We start from the raw sequence: 21560 nt of genomic DNA, 5'->3' as shown, positions 1-21560 counted from the left end.
TTCCTTACAGTTTTTATTATGTTTACAGCTCCCAAAAGTGTTCTGGGCACTTACAATATAAATAGAAAGACAAGGCGTTGGATTTCCTTTGAGAATCTAGGCCTAAGTGACTTAGGAGCACAGGTCCTATTGATTTTAAACACATTTGGAAATCTTACCCAAGATCCCGGCACTTAAAGAGCCTTCAGTTATAGTTTGAGCATTCTGCAACAAGCGGGGGTTATAAGCGGTAGAGAGAGGCTAGGGAAAGGGGTGAGGTTTACAGTGTTAAGATTATGGGGGTTATTCATCTCAGGCATGGGCAAAGTCTGGCCCATCTCTTACAAGGGCTGTTTTGTTTTTTTAAAACTAAAAATATTATGGTCAACCCACTTCTTATGAGCATCTTGGAAGCAGCAAGTCTTCAGTGATGATTTTCCTGACAAGACAGAAGTGGCTTGGCACTGCGCAGTTGGGAGGACGTTTCATGCGCATGGGTGGCATGGGAAGAAACACAGAGATGGCTATTTGAGAAGCCCACAAACAGGTCACCAAGGCAGACATCAGTGGCAGAGGGGAGATGAAGGGATACGAGGCTAGGGTGGATAGGGAGGCAGAGGCGCAGTTATGTAGACCCTCAAAGGAGCAGGACATGGAGTTTAAACTTCATGTCATGTAGAAGGATTGGGATTCGGAGAGCGGGTGATGTGAGCAGATCAACTGAGAAACATTTCAGCAGCCACCTTTTGAATAGACGGGAGTGGGGGGGACATAACTGGATGGCAGGGAAGACCCAGGGGAGGTGGTATGAATGTAACAAAGTAAGCAAAAAAGGGCAGAATTTATTGTTATCCATCAGTGGAGCTTGGGGGACTGCATCACAATTATGCCTAAACTGCCTTTAATCCGTAGAAGGTTGGCAATTTCTAGCCTACCAGCCCAACCGATGCTGCAGGAGGTGAAGGTATATGCCTTTTTCCTGTCTCCAAAGGGTTAAGGAGGAATCCTTTCGCAGTCCAAAGATGAATGAAGACAATCATTGCTTAAGGCTGCTTTTAATTATTCAGAGCCACATGTTAAACAAGTTCTGTCAAATTCACGAAAGCACGTAGTATTTTGCAGTGTGGTAATAGCTGCTGTCCTGGATCTTCATAGGAGGCAGGCAGGCTGTGAAATCTACCACAGCTGAAATACAGTGCACACGCTTACAGATTGGGTGCTCCTTCCACAGCCACAGAGGGTGGGAAATTGCAGATGGCAGTGGGGACTCTGATTACCAATGTGCTCAGTTCCATGTGTTTAGAGATTGAGAGACAGGCTGGCACTCATCTAGGGCTTAAGAAACCTGTCGTTTCCTCCAGAACTTTTCCAAGTCGTGTTCTGCGCTGGCACTGCCCAGGTCCCAGCAAGGATGTAGTCAGCTGGAGCGCAGTAATGCCGCAATGCTGCTGCAGCATTTCCTCAGGTGGCCTAGGCAACATCTCAGTTCTTTCTGACCACTGATCTGCTGCTCTCAGCCAAGGGGGTGTGTGTGTGAAGTGATCAATTTCCTTCTGTTGCCAGGAAGATGAACTGGATTAACTAATAGAGGCTAACTGTCCCCCACCTCTCATATTCCCTAAACTAACCTATAGGATACGATTCAGCGACACCTCCTCCCACCTCTGGAGCATGAAGGCTAGAGCATTCAATGTTCTTGGGCCTCTCCCCCAGCCCTAGACAGAGAGGGGCATTGTAGGACATGCTTAGATTTAAAAATGGTTGCATCATTTTCCATTCCAAGTTGTAGGCCTGTTCTGGGGCATCATTCCTTCCTAGACCTTCTGTCCTGACACATCTAACTAATGGTCTTTGAGGAGAGCCAGTCTCTGAATGGGTTTGCCTCCCCCTCAGGGAATGAATGTCAAGCTCCACCCCCACATCAGAGTTAAAATAAACATGGTCTCTGCAGAGAGAAGCATCCAAACTTGGGGTGCTACCTGTAGCCTCTAGAATGTGTAGTTGGGTAGGAATTTGGGGAGAGCTGGTTCTCTCGTGAGATTGTCTATGTCTGGAGATAGGTCAGAAATACTGTGCAAAGAGCCTTTGTGTTATTATATACAGATAGAAATATGTATATCGGGGTAGGCAACCTATGGCACATGTGCCGAAGGCATCACCCAAGCTGATTTTCAGTGGCATTCACACTGCCTGGGTCCTGGCCACCGGTCTGGGGGCTCTGCATTTTAATTTAAAATTAAATGAAGCTTCTTAAACATTTTAAAAACCTTATTTACTTTACATACAACAATAGTTTAGTTATATATTATAGACTTAGAGAAAGAGACCTTCTAAAAACATTAAAATGTATTACTGGCACACAAAACCTTAAATAAGGGTGAATAAATGAAGACTCGGCACACCACTTCTGAAAGGTTGCTGACCCCTGGTGTATATCTATATTATAAAGAAAACCCCAAATGCCCCTGCACACACATCTCTTCTTGGGGAAAGCATCAGAAAACACAGCAGGACCGATATTAGTCACGTCGCTTAATGCGCTGGAAGGCACTCAGATCCTACAGCAGGGGCAGGCAAACTTTTTGGCTTGAGGGCCACATCGAGGATAGAGATCGTATGGCGGGCATGAATGCTCACAAAATTGGGGCTGTGGTTGGGAGTGCAGGCTCTGGGATGGGCTGAGGAGTTTCGGGTGTAGGAGGGTCCTCTGGGCTGGGATCGAGGGGTTCGAAGTGTGTGTGGGGGATTGGGTGCAGGAAGGGGTGCAGGTTCCAGATGGAGGTGTGGCTCTGGCGTGGGGATGAGGATGAGGAGTTTGGGGTATAGGAGGATGCTCTGTGCTGGGATCAAGGGGTTTGGAGGGTGGGAGAGATCAGGACTGAGGCAGAGGGTTGGGGCATGGGGAGAGGCTCGGGTCCAGGCTCCGAGCAGTGTTTACCTCAAGTGGCTGCTGGAAGCAGTGGCATGTCCCTTCTCTGGCTCCTACACATGCAGTGGTCCCCAACCTTACTAGTGCTGGGGCAGGGCCATGCAACTGCTTCCAGGAGCCATGTGGCTTGGCCCCTGACCGGCACCTCAGCTGGAGCGGGGCAATCCCCAGACCCTGCTCCCCAGCGGGATCTCACGGGCTGGCATAAAACAGCTCATGGGCTGGATTTGGTCTGGGGGCCATAGTTGCCCACTCCTGTCCTACAGTGATAAGGGTGGTATAAGAACCTGTGGAGAATAAAGTAGGAATATTCCAGGGCTTCTGCATCTAGTCCTGGCTGGAATTGGGAAAAGAAGTGTTCTACAAGCTGGAAAAGTTAATATATGGAGATATACCTATCTCAGAGCTGGAAGGGACCCTGAAAGGTCATTGAGTCCAGCCCCCTGCCTTCACTAGCAGGACCAAGTACTGATTTTGCCCCAGACCCCTAAGTGGCCCCCTGAAGGATTGAACTCACAAGCCTGGGTTTAAGCAGGCCAATGTTCAAACCATTGAGTTATCCCTCCTGCATTAAGTGAGAATTAAGAGCTTGTGTCTCCACTTTTCAGGTCTCCAGGACTCTGCACCACGAACCCTCCGTTCTGCACCCCATGGTGTAGGAGTTTAGGGAGGGAGCATGGCCAATGTGAATCTTGGTCATGGTTGCTGGCATAGGGCCAGCCAATTCAATGATTTTTCAAGGGCTCCCAAGTTTTTTTGTACCTAAACCTGGGCTGCTGAAGCCACCCAGATTCTACATAGTCCTAAAACTCTGTAATCAAAGGAAGTGTTCTAGCATGAAGAAGAATGGCTTAAACAGTAGGGAAGGATGACTCACATGGCACTGAACAGACATATCTGGGCCAATGCCTCTCTGAAGCATGCACACAGCCTCTATCCCAGTGATCTGGAGCACCACACACTTAGGGTGGACCGTGGAATACAGTTTTTAGTCAGTAATTTGCTGTGTGCAGAACAGATCCCAGTGAAAAGATACTTCCATTGGTTGTTTTCTTTCTTTTACCCCATATGTTAATACAGAAACTGTGGAACAGGCCATTTATTAAAAAACAACCACCTCCAAAATCCAGCTGACAGCTGGCCATCGGGACACCTGTAATGTTGCCTGTAACCTGTTCAGCCATTGTGGCTAAAGGGAGATGAGATCTTTCAACCCAAGACATAATTTATCCTGTTCTCTGTATTTTGAGACTTATTTTCACAAATCACAAGCCAGCTTGGCTGAGGCAGAGCAGCAGTTTGTATCCCTAATGGACGCTACAGATGGAACCTTTTAAAGCCTGGCCTCTCTTCATGAGTGAACAATGTTTCCAAATTCATCCTATGTAATTTCCTTTCCTTACAGTGCTTTTCAGAAGCAGCAACAATTTCAGAGACATGGTTCCTTTATTTGCGTCTGGAAATGCAGAGCACATTAAAAGGGTGCAGAAAATAATGAGACATGACAAGTGAGAGCAGCAGATTTCTGGGAGCTGCAAATATAGTTTGTGTGTGTTTGTTCCTGACCAATAGTAGCTGGGTTCTGCTCCTGTCGTTCCAGGTGCTTTTCACATCTGATGTGAATACTAGCTCCATTTCCCCCTCCCCCCGATTTCTTGCACCAGTTTTGTTTTTTTGGAGATTATTACTAAAACAACAGTCCAGTCATCTGTAAAATGAATGAGAGAAGGAATGTGCATACCAAAATAGATGCAAACCTCCAAGATTCAGCTGTATAAAGCAATACCTACAAAATAAAAATCCAGGTCTGAATCTATGCCTAAAAACCTCAACCCAAACTAAATGTGACCATTTTTCCTCTGAGGTCTGAGACAATTCAGTTGTTGTCTGTTTTTGACATTTCTCCATTTCCTAGATTTGTCTTAAACCATTAACTACGCAAGAAGAAGACTTGTTACTGCAGTATTTCTGGCCCAGATAAAACTAAAAGGAAAGAATAAGCTTGCACTTACATAGCTTCGTCTTCCAAGCACCTTGCAAGTATTAAACTAATAAATCCTCATAATGCTCTGGCATATGTGTGTGTGTGTGGCAGGGGCATGTATAATAATGCCCATTTTACAGATGGAGAAATTGAAGCAGGGAGATTAAGACCCATATCCCTGGTTCCACAGGAACAATGGGAAATTCCATTTGATTTTAGTGGGACCAGGAGTTGCCTCTACTTGACTTATCCAAGGCCAAAAAGGATGTCAGAAATTAAGTTAGAACGCAGGAGTTCCTGGCCAGCTACATGTCATGTGCTGTAGCTACTAAAAGTCTCTTAAGCCAACCCTGTTTGCATGAGAATTCCAGCTCTGCTTCGTGATTTAGGTAAACTTCACACAAGCAGCCAGATTTTTGGTTGTTTATTGAAACTGAAGCTTTTGAAGCTCAACCATCAGTTGTGTTTACCCCAGCTCACTTAAAGGAGGAAAGAGTGATGTACCATCGCTGCACTGAGCCACAAAATTTCATGAACTTGTGGCTTTTGTTTCTCTTTTCTGTGAGCCTGTTTCAAATCATATTAGTTTGTTGGGTGCTTATTTTTCCTTCTTCTTTCTTTTAAGCTTGCATTGGATCTGAGCACAATTACTTTTCCCAGGATATTTTTGATTATATGTTTATTGTGGAGGGAAAAAAGTTTAACTAACAGCATAACTAGACAGCATCTCACAAGAGGTTTAAAAGAGAAAATCAAGATGATGGCAGTTTCTATCAAGGTGGACTAAGGATCTGAATAGAAATTAGTATACTGCAAGTCCAAAAAGATTCACTTCAGATTGGAAGAGGAGCCCTATTTCACACCCTTTGAAATGTGAATACAATGCACTTGTCCATTGGAAGTCCCCTATTTATCCACAGAACAGGCAAGCTACTTCCAACTCTCTATAAATGTTAACTGGATTCTTGGCTATATAAATAGGAAGATGTTGTGCAGAAGGTTAATATTACATCTGCATATGGCACTGGTGAAAACATTACTCAAATCCTGCATCCAATTATAGTGCCCACACTTTAAAATAATAAAATCTAGCTCTTACAGAGAGCACTTTTCATCAGTAACTCTCAAAGCACTTTTACAAAGTAAGTCAGGATCAGCATCCCCATTTTACAGATGGGGAAAACCGAGGTACAGAGAAGTGAAGTGAGTTACTCAAGATCACCCAGCAGAACCCAGATCTGTGTCAGATTTGGGAACAGAATCCAGGTTTCTGTAGTCCTCATCTAGTGCACCATCCATGGGCCACATTGCCTCCACTTTTGGAAACTTGCAGGGAGGTTAGAGAAGAGCTAAAAAGAATATTAAAGGTCTAGGAAACATGCCTTATCGTGAGAACTGTAAGGAGCTCCATCTACTTAGTTTGCAAGAGGGAAGGCAAAAAAGGCAACTTAATCAAAGTCTAGAAGTAGCTGCACAGAAAGAAGGTATCTAACATTAAGGGGCTCTTTAATGTATCAGACAAAGACATAACAAGATCCAAGTTGAAGTTAGAAAAAATGGTGCAATAAGGAGTAAATAGATATAACAGTGAGGGTAAATAACCATTGGAAGAATTTAACCACAGACTAACGTAAATTTTCCTTCACTTGTGAGACTTTAAATAGCAATTGGAAGCCTTTCTAAGAGACATGTCTTCCTTTCTGTGTAAAAAGGAAGATTAATTAATTCCCTTCTCTGCCATAGCTACTCGGTGAAATTCTATAACCCATCTTATGTAGGAAGTTAGACTAGATGATCACAGTGGTCCTTTCTAGCCTTAAAATCCAAGAAGTCATGACCTAGAGGGACTGCCACAAGGTGTCAGAGGGTAGTTCAGTCTGACTGTCCTCTCTAATCCTTTGTCTCTAATGACTGACAATAAAAGGGTGAATTGTGACCTGTCCACTAGAAAGTGGGCGTAGCTCACTAACCCATTTCATTTACGCTGAGAACCGTAAGGTAATAACAGCATTTGCTCTTTACCTCCGTTACCTAGGCGTGAACCAGTACCCTACAGATGACAGGCTCTAAAGCCCATGACCTAGTCTGAGCCACACAGAAAGCTGCAGTCATATTAGAGACAAAGAAAAATGTTAAGAAAAGGTGGCTAATTCCAGTCCTAAAGGATACCCAAGGGAAGGTTGGTTACTAACGTCAGCACATTGGGTGTTTGCCATTTGACAAATTTAGGGCTCAGTTCTCAAGAGGCATTTTGCTTAAGTGAAGACTATGTGATCCATTCCTTAAAAATCTTCTTTGGTTCCACAAGTATAATTTCCACAAAGCACAGGGCAGAAGAATCTCATTCCAGGTTCCATTTCCAGAGATGCCCAGCTGTAGATTAAATGGATTCAAGAAACGGTATTGTATGCTTGAGCCTTTTCTGCTTCGATCTAAATCATTCAAAAATAAATTCAGCAACAAAACTGTATGTTATTTAACCACGCTCAAAAAGCTGCTGAAATACTGACATGAAAAGTCCTGATGCTTCCAACTTAGTGGCGTTCGGTAGCCACTGGAAGGCATCCCACCCGTTCTAAATGATCTCGGCTCCAAAAACATTTTACAGATGTTAAGACGCAGGCTCCATTCTCCACAATGTTGAGATAATTAAGGGATTAACCAACCCCCTCCCTCTCTCCATCACTACCAAACTCAAGGCATTCTTATGGCAACTGCAAGGCTCATCTGTTTGTGCACTTCAAAATCAACCTCAGCTTTGGTTTCTATTCAGCCTCATAAAAGTTAAAGATGGAAAAAACTTAGAGGGCACCACTAAAAAAAGCTACATTTACTACGCCATGGTAATTGCACTTACCATGGTATTTCCTATACTGAGAATAGGAAATACCGCAAGAAAGACAAATATTGCAGTTTTTTTGGTTCTTCTCCCTCCCACCCCAACACTGCATTTGGTCATATAGCTTCGCTTATCTTCTGTAAAATTACTCATTAAGGGCAAAAATCAGCTGTCAGAGGCACACAAGAGCTCTTAATTCTGCAAGATAGCCGTGACTCCTCTGAACACATAGGCACGTGCTTAATTTTAAATGTTTCCAGCATCAGGGACCAATATGAACAGCATGTTTAACCATTTACATGGTGTATGGTATCGATACTGTATCAAAAGGGAATATTTTGTTCCCTCCTCTGCAGATCTGGGCAGTCATTTTTGTACTGCTGTTGGGGGGATCTGAGGTGGAGGGAATAGACTGACACCTGCAGGCATGCCATGCATGCCGTAGCTCCTGGGAAGGGAAGGAGGGATTGAAAGTGGGCAGTATTTCAACCCTAGCCGGAAAGAGGGCTGTGTTAGGCCAGCAGAGGCTAAGAGCCTTCAGGCTAGAGTAGATGTCACTGGAGTGGCTTTGTGGCTACAGCTGAGGAATCTGTCTTTCCCCAGCCCAACATACACCAGGAGGTCCCCAGGTTCTAACAAACTTACTCAAAGGTTGCATGCTCCTACTTAACCTATTAGCAACATGGCTCCAATTAGCATGGGGTGTCTTAAAAAAAAAACAACAACCCACCATCAAAATCACAATCAAACCAGTTTCATGATATTACTTGAACCCTAAACAATTCAGGGCTGAGGCTGGCTGCAGGTCATTGCTAGCTCCATCTCCAGGTCTTATTTAATAAATTTATTTTTGAAGACTCACAAAAGTTCCAGCTGTGACCTGTCCAGGAGAAAGTGGGCTTAGATCACTAATCCATTTCACGTAGGCCACTAGGACCCAGGAAGTGATAGCAGCATGGTGCAAAATAACAAAGTGACAATTTATGATTTCTTTGCTCGCACACTGATCTTATAGTGGGGAGTGAAAGACGCATTGAATATAAACATTTCCTTGTAGCTGTATCACTTTGGCATGTAATCTTGTAAAATCTCACAAGCTAGGCAGCTTCTGGCATGGACAATATTTGGACAGGAGGCCTGTACCAAAAACCCATGTAACAAACTATGCATTCTTACAGAAACAACTGTCTTCAACAGAGACTGAACCCGGGTTCTTCAGTGCCAAAACCACAAGCTCCTACTGTTGTAGTTAAAGGAACAACCTCTGTTAGATCTGAGTATATAGCAGATTATCAATATTAGGGCCTGCCACTAGACAGACACTTGGGCCTTGTCTACACAACACAGCAGTGTGCACTAGAGGGGTATGAAATCTAATGTGCACCAATGTATTGCACACTACCTGGCCCGTATAGACCTTGCTGGCACACACTAAAATTTCCCTAGTGCACATTAATGCAGCCCTGTTTCAAATAGCACTTGCACGAACCCAGTCTATCACATCCAGGTATTAAAGGAAGTGATACTGGTGATTTAGGGTGTGTCTTCACTGCATTTAGACACCCATGGCTGGCCCAGACAACTGACTTGGGCTCACAGGGCTCAGGCTAAGGGGCTGTTTAGTTCTAGTGTAGATGTCTAGGCTTGGGCCACAGCCTGAACTCTGGGACCCTCCCTCCTTGCAAGATCCTAGAGCCTGAGCTCCAGGTGGAGCCTGAATGTCTACACTGGAATTAAAAACAGTCCCTTAGCCCAAACCCATGAGCCCAAGTCAGCTGGCACAGGCCAGACAAGGATGTCTATTTGCTGTGTAGATGTACACTGAGTACTCCAGGTGGCATTTCTTTCTCAGAGTCACTACATCAGCATGGTATTAGAGATCACTGAGCAAAGGATCTTCTAGGAGACCTCCAGGACCAAGGTCTGACCATTTATGATCCTCTGATGGATTTTACACAAGTAAGGGCATGGGTCAAATGTCCAGGCTACATTCAAACGTGGGTAGTTCCTTTCTTTCCACATAAACTATCCTTGACATTTCAACAGTGCACTGTTTTGGGACCTCAGGCTCATAATATCTGAGCATCTGTCAAAAAGCTGCTACATTCCACCCCGGGAATCACTGCATTTCAGCAGAGAGTGAAGTGACTCATTTGCAGCCAAATTCAGATCTGTAGTGGTCCATGGCCATCCCTCCCCATCAGGCTTGGAGGGAGGCCACTCTGCCACACTACAAGATCACACAAAATTTTGTGTGGAGAGAAGTGTGTATTAGCAGCACAAAAGGAGTGGTGATGTGAGCCTATATTCTGATCCAGACTACACAGATTTATTAAGGGTATGAAAGATCTTAGTAGGGGAGTTACCACAGTCCCGGAACATGTGTACTAAAATATTTGGACCATTATCTCAGGCCTAGTCTCCCAAAAGAGGAAGTCAATCAGCAGTGTAGTTTCTAGGGGTTCCACAGGTTCCGGGAAAGCCCTGAGCTGATGTACCCCTGTTTGACTTCCTCTTTTCATGTATGCACATCTGTGGAATGGTGGCCTGAGTTTAGTTTATAGCTGGTAATGCCTTTTGAATCCTTGATCCTTTAGCTTGTAAAACCTTTTGGATGAGAGCTACAATATGCCTGCACAGTGTGTTTTTTATTTTGTGGATTTTAATCCAATCTTCTAAATTGCTTTAAAGCAGTTCCTTGTTACTAAATTCAGAATATCTTCTTTTTTTTAAATCAACCTTTGTGGTCAATTACAAAATGGTTTAGAAAATGATGCAAAAGGTCTAAACAAAGTTATATAATCTTTTAAAAAAATGATTTTTAAAACACAAAAACACGTTATCAATGGTATAGCAAAAGAGCAACAATTTCTCCATCCATTGAAAACCCGTGCTGAAGAGATGGAAGTGGAAATTAACCCTTGCTTGGAGTAGCAACAAAAATGAACTTTCCAACCCATGGAACACTGTGTTGCAGCCATCATGTGAGAAAATCTCTTGCAAATGGCTCATTGTTGGACGACATTATAATTGATTTTAGGACTGTCTAATGGATGCACACGTGTATTCTCTGGGGAGCTGAGGTGCAGGTTAGAATGGATTTACAACTTTTCCCCAAGCATTTAATGTATTAATATTCTCAAAGAGGGTAGTTTTAGGCAGGTTGACTGCTTTGGTCTTGTTTAATTTTTGGTAGTAAAAAAAATGTGACATCTCTGAAAGCTCCAGCAATATAGTTGTTTTAAAAGAGGTGCGCATTAAAAAGACATTCAAATTCACATGCTAGGAGTGGAGTTAGTGTCACCAGGTACAGAGTGCATCTCCAAGATTTTCTTGGATGGTGGTGGTATGTTGCTGGGTTTTAAGATGCTTGAAATTGAAAACAAATTGCTTTTGAGTGAGGTAAGCCATCAAATAGAATGATCTACTGTGCCTTGTAAATTCTACTTCTGAGGAATAGAACAGACTAGGGGTTGATCTTGTTCCTATTTTAGCTCCCACTGAGTTTAAAGGAATCAGGCCTTAGGGGGCAAATCCAGCCTGTTCTGGCTGGCCCAAGTATCTGGAAAGGGAGGAATCCTGCAGAGCCACTTGCAGCCACTACAGCCCCGTGGAAGGTGCCTATGTGAGGTGCTTACAAAGAGCCCTCTAAGTTGTGGGGGAACAGAAGGAGCTATACAGCTGCACCCAACCCATGCTGAGCCCCCCAGCCACACACACATCTAATCCTGGGCCTCTCATGGAGCAGCTTTCTGTGCCTTTGTGTAGGCTCCCTCTGTGAAAGAAGGGGAAGGCTGGATGTGGGAATTGCCTCTGTTAGCCATGGAGAAAAGAACTGACTTTGTCCATGAGAGAAAACAAAAGGTTCTGGGCAGCCTTAGTTTCGTGAGTGATTAAGATACATGGTTTATAACTTTTGGGTTTTGTTTGTTTTAATTTAAATGACAGTCATGACATTTCTGGTTGGGCTCTCTGGAGGGACTGAGCCCGTGACCTCTGGATCTAAAAGCCCAAATCTCCACTGCTTAAGATAAGAGACCGGCTCCAGTGCTGGGTGGTACTTGAGAGCTTCCTACAAGGTGTTCCTACTAGGCCTGATCTTTTAAAGTGCAGAACACTTCCTTGAACTGGTGGCCTCAGCATGGTTCAACTTCAGACCTTTTGTGTGCAAAAAAGCCTGTGTGATTGTAACCCACTGGTGAGCACGTGTTACAGTCACCTCCTCCCTCAGTGCCAGATCCACCAAGGATATGGTTGGCTAATGGCTCTATGTACTGATCTCTTTAGCTCAAGCAGTAGGAGCTCATGCTTTTAGTAGTAGGAAGAGAGCCTAAGACATAAGCCCTTGTATGAGGCAGGACCTGCTCATACAATCTGGCAAGAATAGGGCTAAGATTGCAAAAATACTCATTCCTAAAAAGGGCTCAGCTCAGAGTACTCATGCAAACACATCCCGATATCAAGTGGTACCAGAACATCCCAATATCAAGGATGGTGCAAAAACATTCCCCAAGAATAATGGGAACACACTAATCCTTCCTAAAAGATGACAGTAGGTAATAAAGATGTTTAATTGAACCAATATGAACAAGGTAATAGCTAGTCACATCAGGGGGCAGTAACTATGTCAGAGGCAGTACTAACTTGTTTGTATCAGTGTACAAAAATGTATCTCAGAAGTATCTTTGTCCAGGAGAGGGGAGTAAAGGAGAGTTCTGCCATTCACTGAGCTGCATCCATTGTCACAGGTATACATGCCTTAGTATCCTCGTAGAGTCTGCCAGGTGCTATTACCATGTTTTGTCGACAATAAACCTGGCCCGGTGCCTTCGTACATTAACAGATCTTGTGGTCATTGAGCAGTTTGCTCGAGGCCTGCTGTCCCAGCTGTCTGTGCAGAGCTGGGGCAGCACACAGGGAGAACACACACACACACACACACAGCCAAACATCTGAGGCTGTGGGATTTTCCTTGAACAGGCCATTAAAACATAAAGTGCATTTGGGCAGAGACCAAGCCTGAGATGCTACAGCCTAAAATTCTCTTAAAAAAAAAAAAAAGAGTTAGTTGTGAGTGAGTGTAAATGGGTTCCTGATGAAAGTGAATTTGCAACTTGAATTCTAATGAACTGTATTGAAAGCAGATTTTTAGATTAAATAAAATTTCCATCAAGTAATTACTTTAATCTTCAGAAAGTTAAGTAAGTGAAAGTATGAAGTGACTGACTTTGTTTTGAGGTGGTTAGTAAAGGAACACATCACCTTTCTGAGAAACTGCCAGGTCAATGCCAAGTGTTGAAGGGGTGCTATACTATAGTCCTACAACTGTTCAAGGGCCTCATTAGGAAAATATTTTACAAAATCCAAGTCTAATCTAAAGTCCTGTTCAAAATCTCACTCCTACTACTTCTGTTACCAAGGAAACACACTGTAATGCAGCAGTCTCCACACTTTTCAGGGTCTCCCCCCTCGACCTCTGTCCATGACCCCGAGCCAGAGACAGGGCCATGGCTTGGAGGAGGGATGCAGACGGAGGTAAGGGGACCGAGGCTGGGGGGACAGTGGAGGGGTGGTGCGGGGAGCAGGAGCAGAGCCTAAGCTGCACGCCCCCAAATATTCCTCTGTGGCCCCCAGGGGAGCACACCCCACAGTTTGGGAACCTCTTCTGTAATAGGAGTCCATGGAAATGGTGGGGTTCTTTTCTTGTATGTTGAGTTACATGTAAAATTTGCTCCCACCATCCCTGTTTTGTTTGTTTGGTCTTCTAACAAAATACGCCCCGAGCCAGCTCCACAGAAAATGAATGCACTTCACAGAAAGCAATTCTTTCTGCATCCATTCTGAAGGCACAAGTCATCCTTTGCCCACAGAGAATGGAAGGCAAGAGATCCTCAGTACAGTAGTCATTTACTGAGGAGTTTCAGATGAATATATATTTGTTCATCTCTCCTTGGATAGTTTTACCCAAGCTACTCAAGCCAATTTGCCATTCTACCCACCAACTCAAAACCCCTCATTTTCCAGTTCTGTATCTGGTGCATACCTGCTTGGCCAGCCACTCACCTGTCTTCCCCTACCCCAGTAACATGCACCATTGCTAATGCCTAGCCTGGCAGTAAGTCACAAGGTGTGAATAGGTCAGGACTTCCTCAGGGCGAGTGTTGATCTACTCTGTCTCCAGGAAGGAATTCCCCAAAACAATGTCACAAGAAATTGTTCAGGGCACCAAAAGACGTGCTGTGTTTTACCAAGTGTGACTGGAGCTATAAACTATGGCAGGAAAAAGCCCTGAGCTGTGAAAGCTCATTTTAAAGCAGAAGTCTTTTATGTTCTTAGTCAAAACTCTTTACAGAACAGCTTTAAAAAAAATAAGAAGAACTGAGGGCCAGGATATATGCCATTACAACAATGACATCCAAGAAAGATTAGTTGGACCTGAGTGACTTTAGGCCAATTTCCCCAATTCCCGTGAATCGGGCCCCGAGCCTAAGAGGGCCCCACAGCGTCCTGATGAGGGGTCCTGCAAGGCAAGGCCCTGGAAGACAACTGCTGCTGAGGAAGGACCCTCTGCCAAAGTGCCACCGGAAACAGCGGCAACCGACGGCAGGTCTTTCAAATCAGGCCCCACACGTCCTAAAGCGGGCCCTGCCTGAGTCCATCTAAAAACATAGATTGTGCTATTTTGTACCCTTTGGGCTGTTTGCTAAAGTATTAAGGAATTGGGAGAAGTGCCAGAAAACTGGTTCAACTCATCAAATACTATGAAGCTAAAAAGAGAAACCCTAGCCAGGGAGAGTGAGGAATAGAGGATACTGCTAGCTTCCCATGGAAGCAAGACACTGCTATGCAGCATCCGATTCACACCAGGAGCCGGAAGATGGTTGGAGCTGCTGAAAGTGAAGATTTATATGAAACACACACTCTATAGAGTTTTCAGCTTGCTGATGGAACAAAGGCAAAGGGTTTGATGAGACACGCTTCAGAAAACTGTGGACTGATGTTGCCAATGAGAAAGGATGCATTTGAACACTACAAGGTTGGCTTCTGAGACATGGAGAACATCTGCCCCTCTGAGCCACTTGTGGTTTGTCAGACTGAGTGGTGCTTGTCTCCCTTCTCCTGACCCACTCCCTCATAGTTCAAGCCTTGCAATACCATCCCCACCCCCAGCCACACACACTTTCAGCTGATATAATTGTAGGGCCCAATCCCAGAAAGACTCCGCTCGCAGCCTTACCTTTACTCACTAAATAATTCCATTGGCATCATAGTGTGTAAAGTTAAGTCCAGGCATAAATCTTTGCAGGATTTAGGACATGGGGAAGTATACTCCTAGGCCTCAAGACGCTCTCTGTACCACAGCCTTTAAAGTTGTCAACTCCATTTTCCCCCCTAAATAGATCATTTAAAGTCCAGGACACTAAATTGCATTAAGCTGATTCACTATAGGGATACTCAACACTACTGTATCTGAATTAACGACAGGAATACTGAAGCCTGGTATTGCTATATGGTGAACCAGGTGCCATGTTTCACCTTACAGATGCTTTTTCTGTAGTGATGGATGAAATATTTGTAAGTGACAGTACACCTCTACCTCAAGATAAAATTTTTTGGCTCCCAAGGACAGGGTTATCGCATTATAGGTGAAACCGTGTTATATTGAACTTGCTTTGATCCATTGGAGTGAGCAGCACTGCCCCCCTGGAGCACTGCTTTACCGTGTTATAGCTGAATTCATGTTATATTGGGTGGCATTATATCGAGGTAGTGGTGTATGTAGAAAGTAAGCTTTCCATATTTGTAAAACACTTGAGGAAACTTTTGGATGAAATCTGCTATACAAATATAGTATATTGCATTATTATTAGAAATGTATCCGAGATAGAGGCTTTGGACTTGGGTCTGATCTTTCTCCAAAGCTTGTAAGTGTTCAGAGGTGGGGCTTAGCTTTGGTCCATTACAGAGATAAAGTTCAGACCCAAGCATCCCTCAAAGGAAGCGTCTGGACATGGGAATTCAGATCTGATGTTGAATCCATTTGGGCACATCTCTGATTATCTCTATAATCCTGGTTATCTTCATAAATTACTCTTTGTTCTTACATAGCATCTTTACTCTGGGGATCTCAAAGTGTTCTACAAGCAGCTCATTGAGTTGTGACACACCTAGGAAAGATTGGTATCATTATCCCCATTTTACTGATCAGCCAACAGACAGGGGTAAGGCCTAAATTTCCAAGTCTCCACTAAATTTGGGTGCCCAATTTAAGATACTTAGGCCCCCCATTGCCTTGCACCTTGTGGAATCTTTTACACCATTACCATTTGCCATTTTTGGTAGTATATTACACCTATGTTGCACCACACAAGGTACAGAGCAGTGACAAATTTGGCCTCTTGGGACTGCTTTTTAGAGGTGCTGAGTGTCTGCAGCTCCCATTGAAGTCAGTCGGATCTCTAGGTGCTCTGCAGCTCTGGAAATCAGGCTCCAGGTATTTAGAGTTATCCTCCCATACATGGCAGTATGAAAAATTACTGGATAGTTTTAGGTTAAAATGACTTTGACAGGGTCATTAACTGTGGTGGGACTAGAACCCATGAATCCTTGACCTGCTCACTTGCTCTTGCCACTAGCCACATTTCCATCTTTACACATAGCTCTGGAACAATATTACAACCTTTTTGTATTTTAACGTGATATTTTGAGACAACATATTAAAGTTTAGCTCAAGTGTAACCAGTACAAGTTACAAGTGCAACTATATTGTGAAAGTCTGTCTTGCATTAGTACCTCTCCAAAAAACATTAAACTATGATGGGCTCTGCATTCTCCCGGTGCATGTTGATTCAACTGTTCTTAAAAATGTGGGAGTGAGGGAGAGCGTGAATGTCAGCACCAGTGGGAATTCTGAATGCATGTAGGAGGGGAAAACAGATCTAGCTGACTCGACCATCCTCTCCACTCACCCTCTCATGTGTAACTGAAAGGATAAAGGCTCAGTTGGCTTCGGTAGCGTAGTGCCTTGGGGGAGCCACCAGCTGCTACTTGTGTGTTACAGTTGGATTAAACAGGAGCTGAGTGGAATGTGCAGTGTGGGTAGGAGCAATTGCACATTCATCACCAGCTTCTGTCCACAGCAGTTTAAATATAACGTGCAGGCCTAAAATCAGCTAAACAAATGCTACCTAAGAAGTGTGGGAGGGGAGAGCTGCCTCTGGCTGAAAACAAGGGAGCAAATGCTGAATGGGCTGCACTGCAGCCATAGCAATGACAACCTACGTTTCTTATATACAGCATCTTTTGATCTGGAGATTCCCAGAGCCCATTGGAAAACAATGGTTCCCCATCTATTTCACAGTGTAGAGGGGAGCAAACACACACAAGGTCTGCACAAATGTAAGGAAAAGCGGGGGGGGGGGGGGTCACCCCAGCATGCTCCAATCTCCTAGGCCATTGGCCACACAGGGGGACTGTCTAGCTTCATGAATTCCCATCGGATCCCCAGGGTTAGATGCTGGTATCCCCAAGGGTCCACTAGCTGTATGGGGCTTCAAGTCTGTGTGTGTGTTGGTCTGTACGCACCATACACTCTGTTCACCCACCACTGAAATAGCTCCATCTCTGGTCTTAAACACAACAGCTGTTTAACACTCCACAGCAATATTGCACAGCAGTGTGGATCAGGAATTAAATAATAGCACATGTGATTGAAAGGCCCAAGGAATTCAGGTCAGCAGAATGGAATTACTCATGTTAGAATTTACCAGGATGATTTAATTTCTGTTCACAGTGAAAATGTCAAGATGTATTTTGTGTGTTCCAGTTAACCTTAAATCAAGCCTAACCATGTCACCACTTTCCTTTCATCTACTGACTGATGGGTAGCAAGTGTTTCTTAAATACAACAGTATGGAACTATAGACCAGTCAGCCTAATGTTGATATCGGGAAAGATACTGGAACAAATTATTACACAATCAGTTTGCAAGCACTTAGAGGGTACTAAAGGTACAAGGAATAGCTAAAATGGGTTTGTCAAGAACAGATTATGCCACATCAACCAAATTTCCTTCTTTGAGAGGGTTACTGGCCTCATGGATTCAGAGGGGAGGGGAGCTGTAGACATGATATATATTAATTTTAGTAAGGCTTTTGACACAGTTCCACAAGACTTTCTCATAAGCAAACTAGGGAAATGTGGTCTAAATGAAATTACTATAAAGTGGGTGCACAATTGGTTAAAAGACCATCCTCAAAAAGTATTTATCAATGGATCGCTGTCAAACTGAGAGGGCATATCTAATGGAGTCTCACAGGGGTCAGTCCTGTGTCCGGTACTGTTCACTATAGTATTAATGACTTGGAAAATGGAGTGGAGGGTATATATAACATTTCTGATGACATGATACTGGGAGGGGTTGCAAGTACTTTGGAGGACAGGATTAGAATTCAAAATTATCTTGAAAAATTGGAGAATTGTTCTGAAATCAACACAATGAAATTCAGTAAATGTAAGTGCAAAGCACTTCACTTAGGATGGAGAAATCAAATGCACAGCTACGAAATGGAGAATAACTGACTAGGTGGTAGAACTTCTGGGAAGGATCTGGGAGTTATAATGGATCATAGAATATTAGGGTTGGAAGAGACCTCAGGAGGTCATTTAGTCCAACTCCCTACTCAAGGCAGCACCAACCCTAACTAAATCATCCCAGCCAGAGCTTTGTCAAGCCAGGCCTTCAAAACCTGTAAGGATGCAGATTCCACCGCCTCCCTAGTTAATGCATTCCAGTGCTTCACCACCCTCCTAGTGAAATAGTGTTTCTGAATATCCAACCTAGACCTTCCCCACTGCAACTTGAGACCATTGCGTCTTGTTCTGTCATTTGCCACCACTGAGAACAGCCGAGCTCCATCCCCTTTGGAACTCCCCCTTCAGATAGTTGAAGGCTGCTATCAAATCCCCCCCTCACTCTTCTGCAGACTAAATAAGCCCAGTTCCCTCAGCATCTCCTGCTCTGGATCACAAATTAAATACAAGTCAACAGTAATATGATGCAGTTGCAAAAAAAAAAAAGCTACTGTCATTCTGGGGTGTATTAACAAGAGTGTCGTATGTAAGACATGGAGGTAATTGTCCCACTCTACTCTGCGCTAGTGAGGCCTCAGTTGGAGGTCTGTGTCCAGTTCTGGGCCCCACACTATAGGAAAGATGTGAACAAGTTGGAGAGAGTCTAGAGGAGAGCAGCAAAAAATGATAAAGGTTTAGAAAACCTGACCTTTGAGGAAAGGTTAGAAAAATTGGGCACGTTTCATCTTGAGAAAAGATGGCTGTGGGGGGACCTGATGCCAGTCTTCAAATATGTTCAGAGCTGTTATAAAGAGGACAGTGATCAATTGTTTTTGTCCACTGAAGATAGGACAAGAAGTAATGGGCTTAACCTGCAGCAAGGGAGATTTAGGTTAGATATTAGGAAAAAACTTTGACTGTAAGGAGTGTTATGCTGTGGAATAGGCTTTTGAAGGAGGCTGTGGAATCCCCGTCATGGAAGGTTTTTAAGAACAGGTTAGACAAATGCCCTATCAGAGTGGTCTAGATTTACTTAGTCCTGCTTCAGTGAGGGGGGTGGACTTGATGACCTCTTTCTATTACTCTGAACATAGGCATTGCTGATCACAGCGCTCATGTGGGTATAACTATGAATAAGCCACAACATCCTCACATCAGCAAGGCTAGTAGATGTTACCGTTTTAACTGGCCCACTTGTTGATCCAATTAAGCATTTAGGATTACATGCGGTCCCAACCCAGGCACTCTAGGGGTGAATCAGAGCTACCCTATCCCAGCTGGAGCACAGGGAGGTACAGTGCCTCTTGGGACAAGGGATAAGGTAGGGATGTAGCATGGGCAATCCAGGCGAGAGAGGGAGTTAGGAGGAGCTGCTTCTATTCACATTCTCTGTCTCTACACGAGGGAGAGGAGGGAAAAAAAAAAAAAAGCACACACACTACTCCAACCACTGATATAATTTAGCTTCTAGGGAGTAGCTTTGTAGCTTCCCTGGTGGCTGGAAGGCATAATTCTCTCCTTCCCACTCCTGTCGCCTCTGCCAAGCATCTGGCCAACGCTGCTTGGGGTCAGGAGCTGTGCTGTGCCTTTGGCCATATGGATTTTTTTTTTTTTTGCATGTCTTACTGAGGCTGGAGGACTTGGGCTCAAAGGCTTCTAATGAGAATTATGTGGAATGCAGCAGTTTTGCTTGTCAGAGGCTCATGGGAATCTCTCATTAGGTTTCAGCTCCAGGGATGTGTTCTCCCTAGGCTTCAAACAAATCCACAAGCTCCAAGCAAAACTCAGCTGAAACCACTACATTACACCCGCTGTTGAGTGGAAACATACGATATCTCCAAGTTTCCCCTCAGTTTCCACATGGAACCATTAGCTGACCCAGATTCACCTGGCTCAGCGGTGTGCACAGGAGTCAAAATTTGGCTGTTTGGAGGAGCTGCCTCACCCCCGGCCCCCACACCCCAGCAGCCAGAGGAGCTGCGTCTCCCTCCCTGCCCCCACAGCCCTGGGGCTGGAGGAGCTGTTATCTCCCACCCTGGCCCAGGAGTTGACTGTCCCTAGATGGAGCAGGCTCTCACCCGGCAGCCAGAAGAGCTGCCTCTCCTTGCAATGGCCCCGGTGGAGCTGGCTCTCCCTCCCCCTGCAGCTTGCGGTCCCTGGCACCAGGGGAGTTCTGTGCCCCTGCTGATTGCGGGGGGGGAGGGCTGTGCCCCCGCTTGCTCCCCCTTATGCACGCTCCTGGCTTGTGTGCCTTTCAGTGAATCCCAGGTTGAGTTTCCACTTATACTTGCTGTTTTCCTTTGCACGCAAAGAGCGGTCTGCACTTCCACAATAAAGCCTCCCTGGGCCAGGCTCTCAGTCCTATATGAGTCAGGAGTTACTTTATACAAGAGGAGAGAAGAAGCAGGTCCTCTACCTTAAGGATGTACAGCTTGGCTACAAACACTGACTCCCAGATAAAATGTGACAAATCAATCTCAGCTAGGAAGTAATTTAACTGTCTTGCCTTCCCGCCACAAGCACATGCTGTTTTGTCAAATTAGTGCAAAAATGTGGTGTTTATTGAGTGCCAGTGTTGTTGTTACTGTACAATAAACAGAACACAACGTTGCCCATGCCCCTTGCAAACCAAACAAAAATAGCATGTAGACATCAGTGTCCACCCAGTGACCAGATGCCAGGTTTATTCCTTGTAAAATCCCTGCACATTTCTTTCTATAAGTGTCCTTTGGGCTGTTGGAGTAACCCTGATGGCCTCCATGGTCGAAGAATGTTTAAGGAAGGATTTAAAGCAGTCAGTAAAGGAGTTTCCCGCACAAAGGGTGGAGTGGAAGGAGAGAAACACAAAATGCTACAATTTCAGATAATTTTTGTGTGCGCCTTGAACTGAAAATAGTCTATGAAGTGTATTGAGCAGTTTTGTTTCCTTGTAGATAACTGCATAGATTGGTTTGGGTTTTGGGGTAATGCCATTAGTAGCTTTCAAAAAAGCAACTATAGAGATATCTATGATTACACTAATGCATTTAGTAAAGGAATTGAACAGATCAGTGCAGATCTGAGAGGTTTATTTGGATTGGAATCAGATCTTGAACAAAATTAGTCATTCACCTGCACTCATGGCATGGTTTCTTATAGGAACCCTAAACCAGTGGTTCTCAAACTAGGGCCGCCGCTTGTTCAGGGAAAACCCTTGGCGGGCCAGGCTGTTTTGTTTACCTGCCGCATACGCAGGTTCAGCTGATCGCGGCTCTCAT

The 21560-nt window shown here is 44.4% G+C and overlaps 1 protein-coding gene across 1 annotated transcript in view; it reads left to right on the top strand.

The window, feature by feature from the left end:
- CCDC3 (coiled-coil domain containing 3) overlaps positions 1-21560 on the top strand; it is a 70220-nt gene that overhangs the window by 22483 nt on the left and 26177 nt on the right. The window lies entirely within an intron of this gene.

This window comes from Gopherus flavomarginatus, chromosome 1 (genome assembly GCF_025201925.1).
Source record: "Gopherus flavomarginatus isolate rGopFla2 chromosome 1, rGopFla2.mat.asm, whole genome shotgun sequence".
NCBI lineage: Eukaryota > Metazoa > Chordata > Testudines > Testudinidae > Gopherus > Gopherus flavomarginatus.
This window is presented reverse-complemented; position numbering and strand designations above follow the sequence as displayed.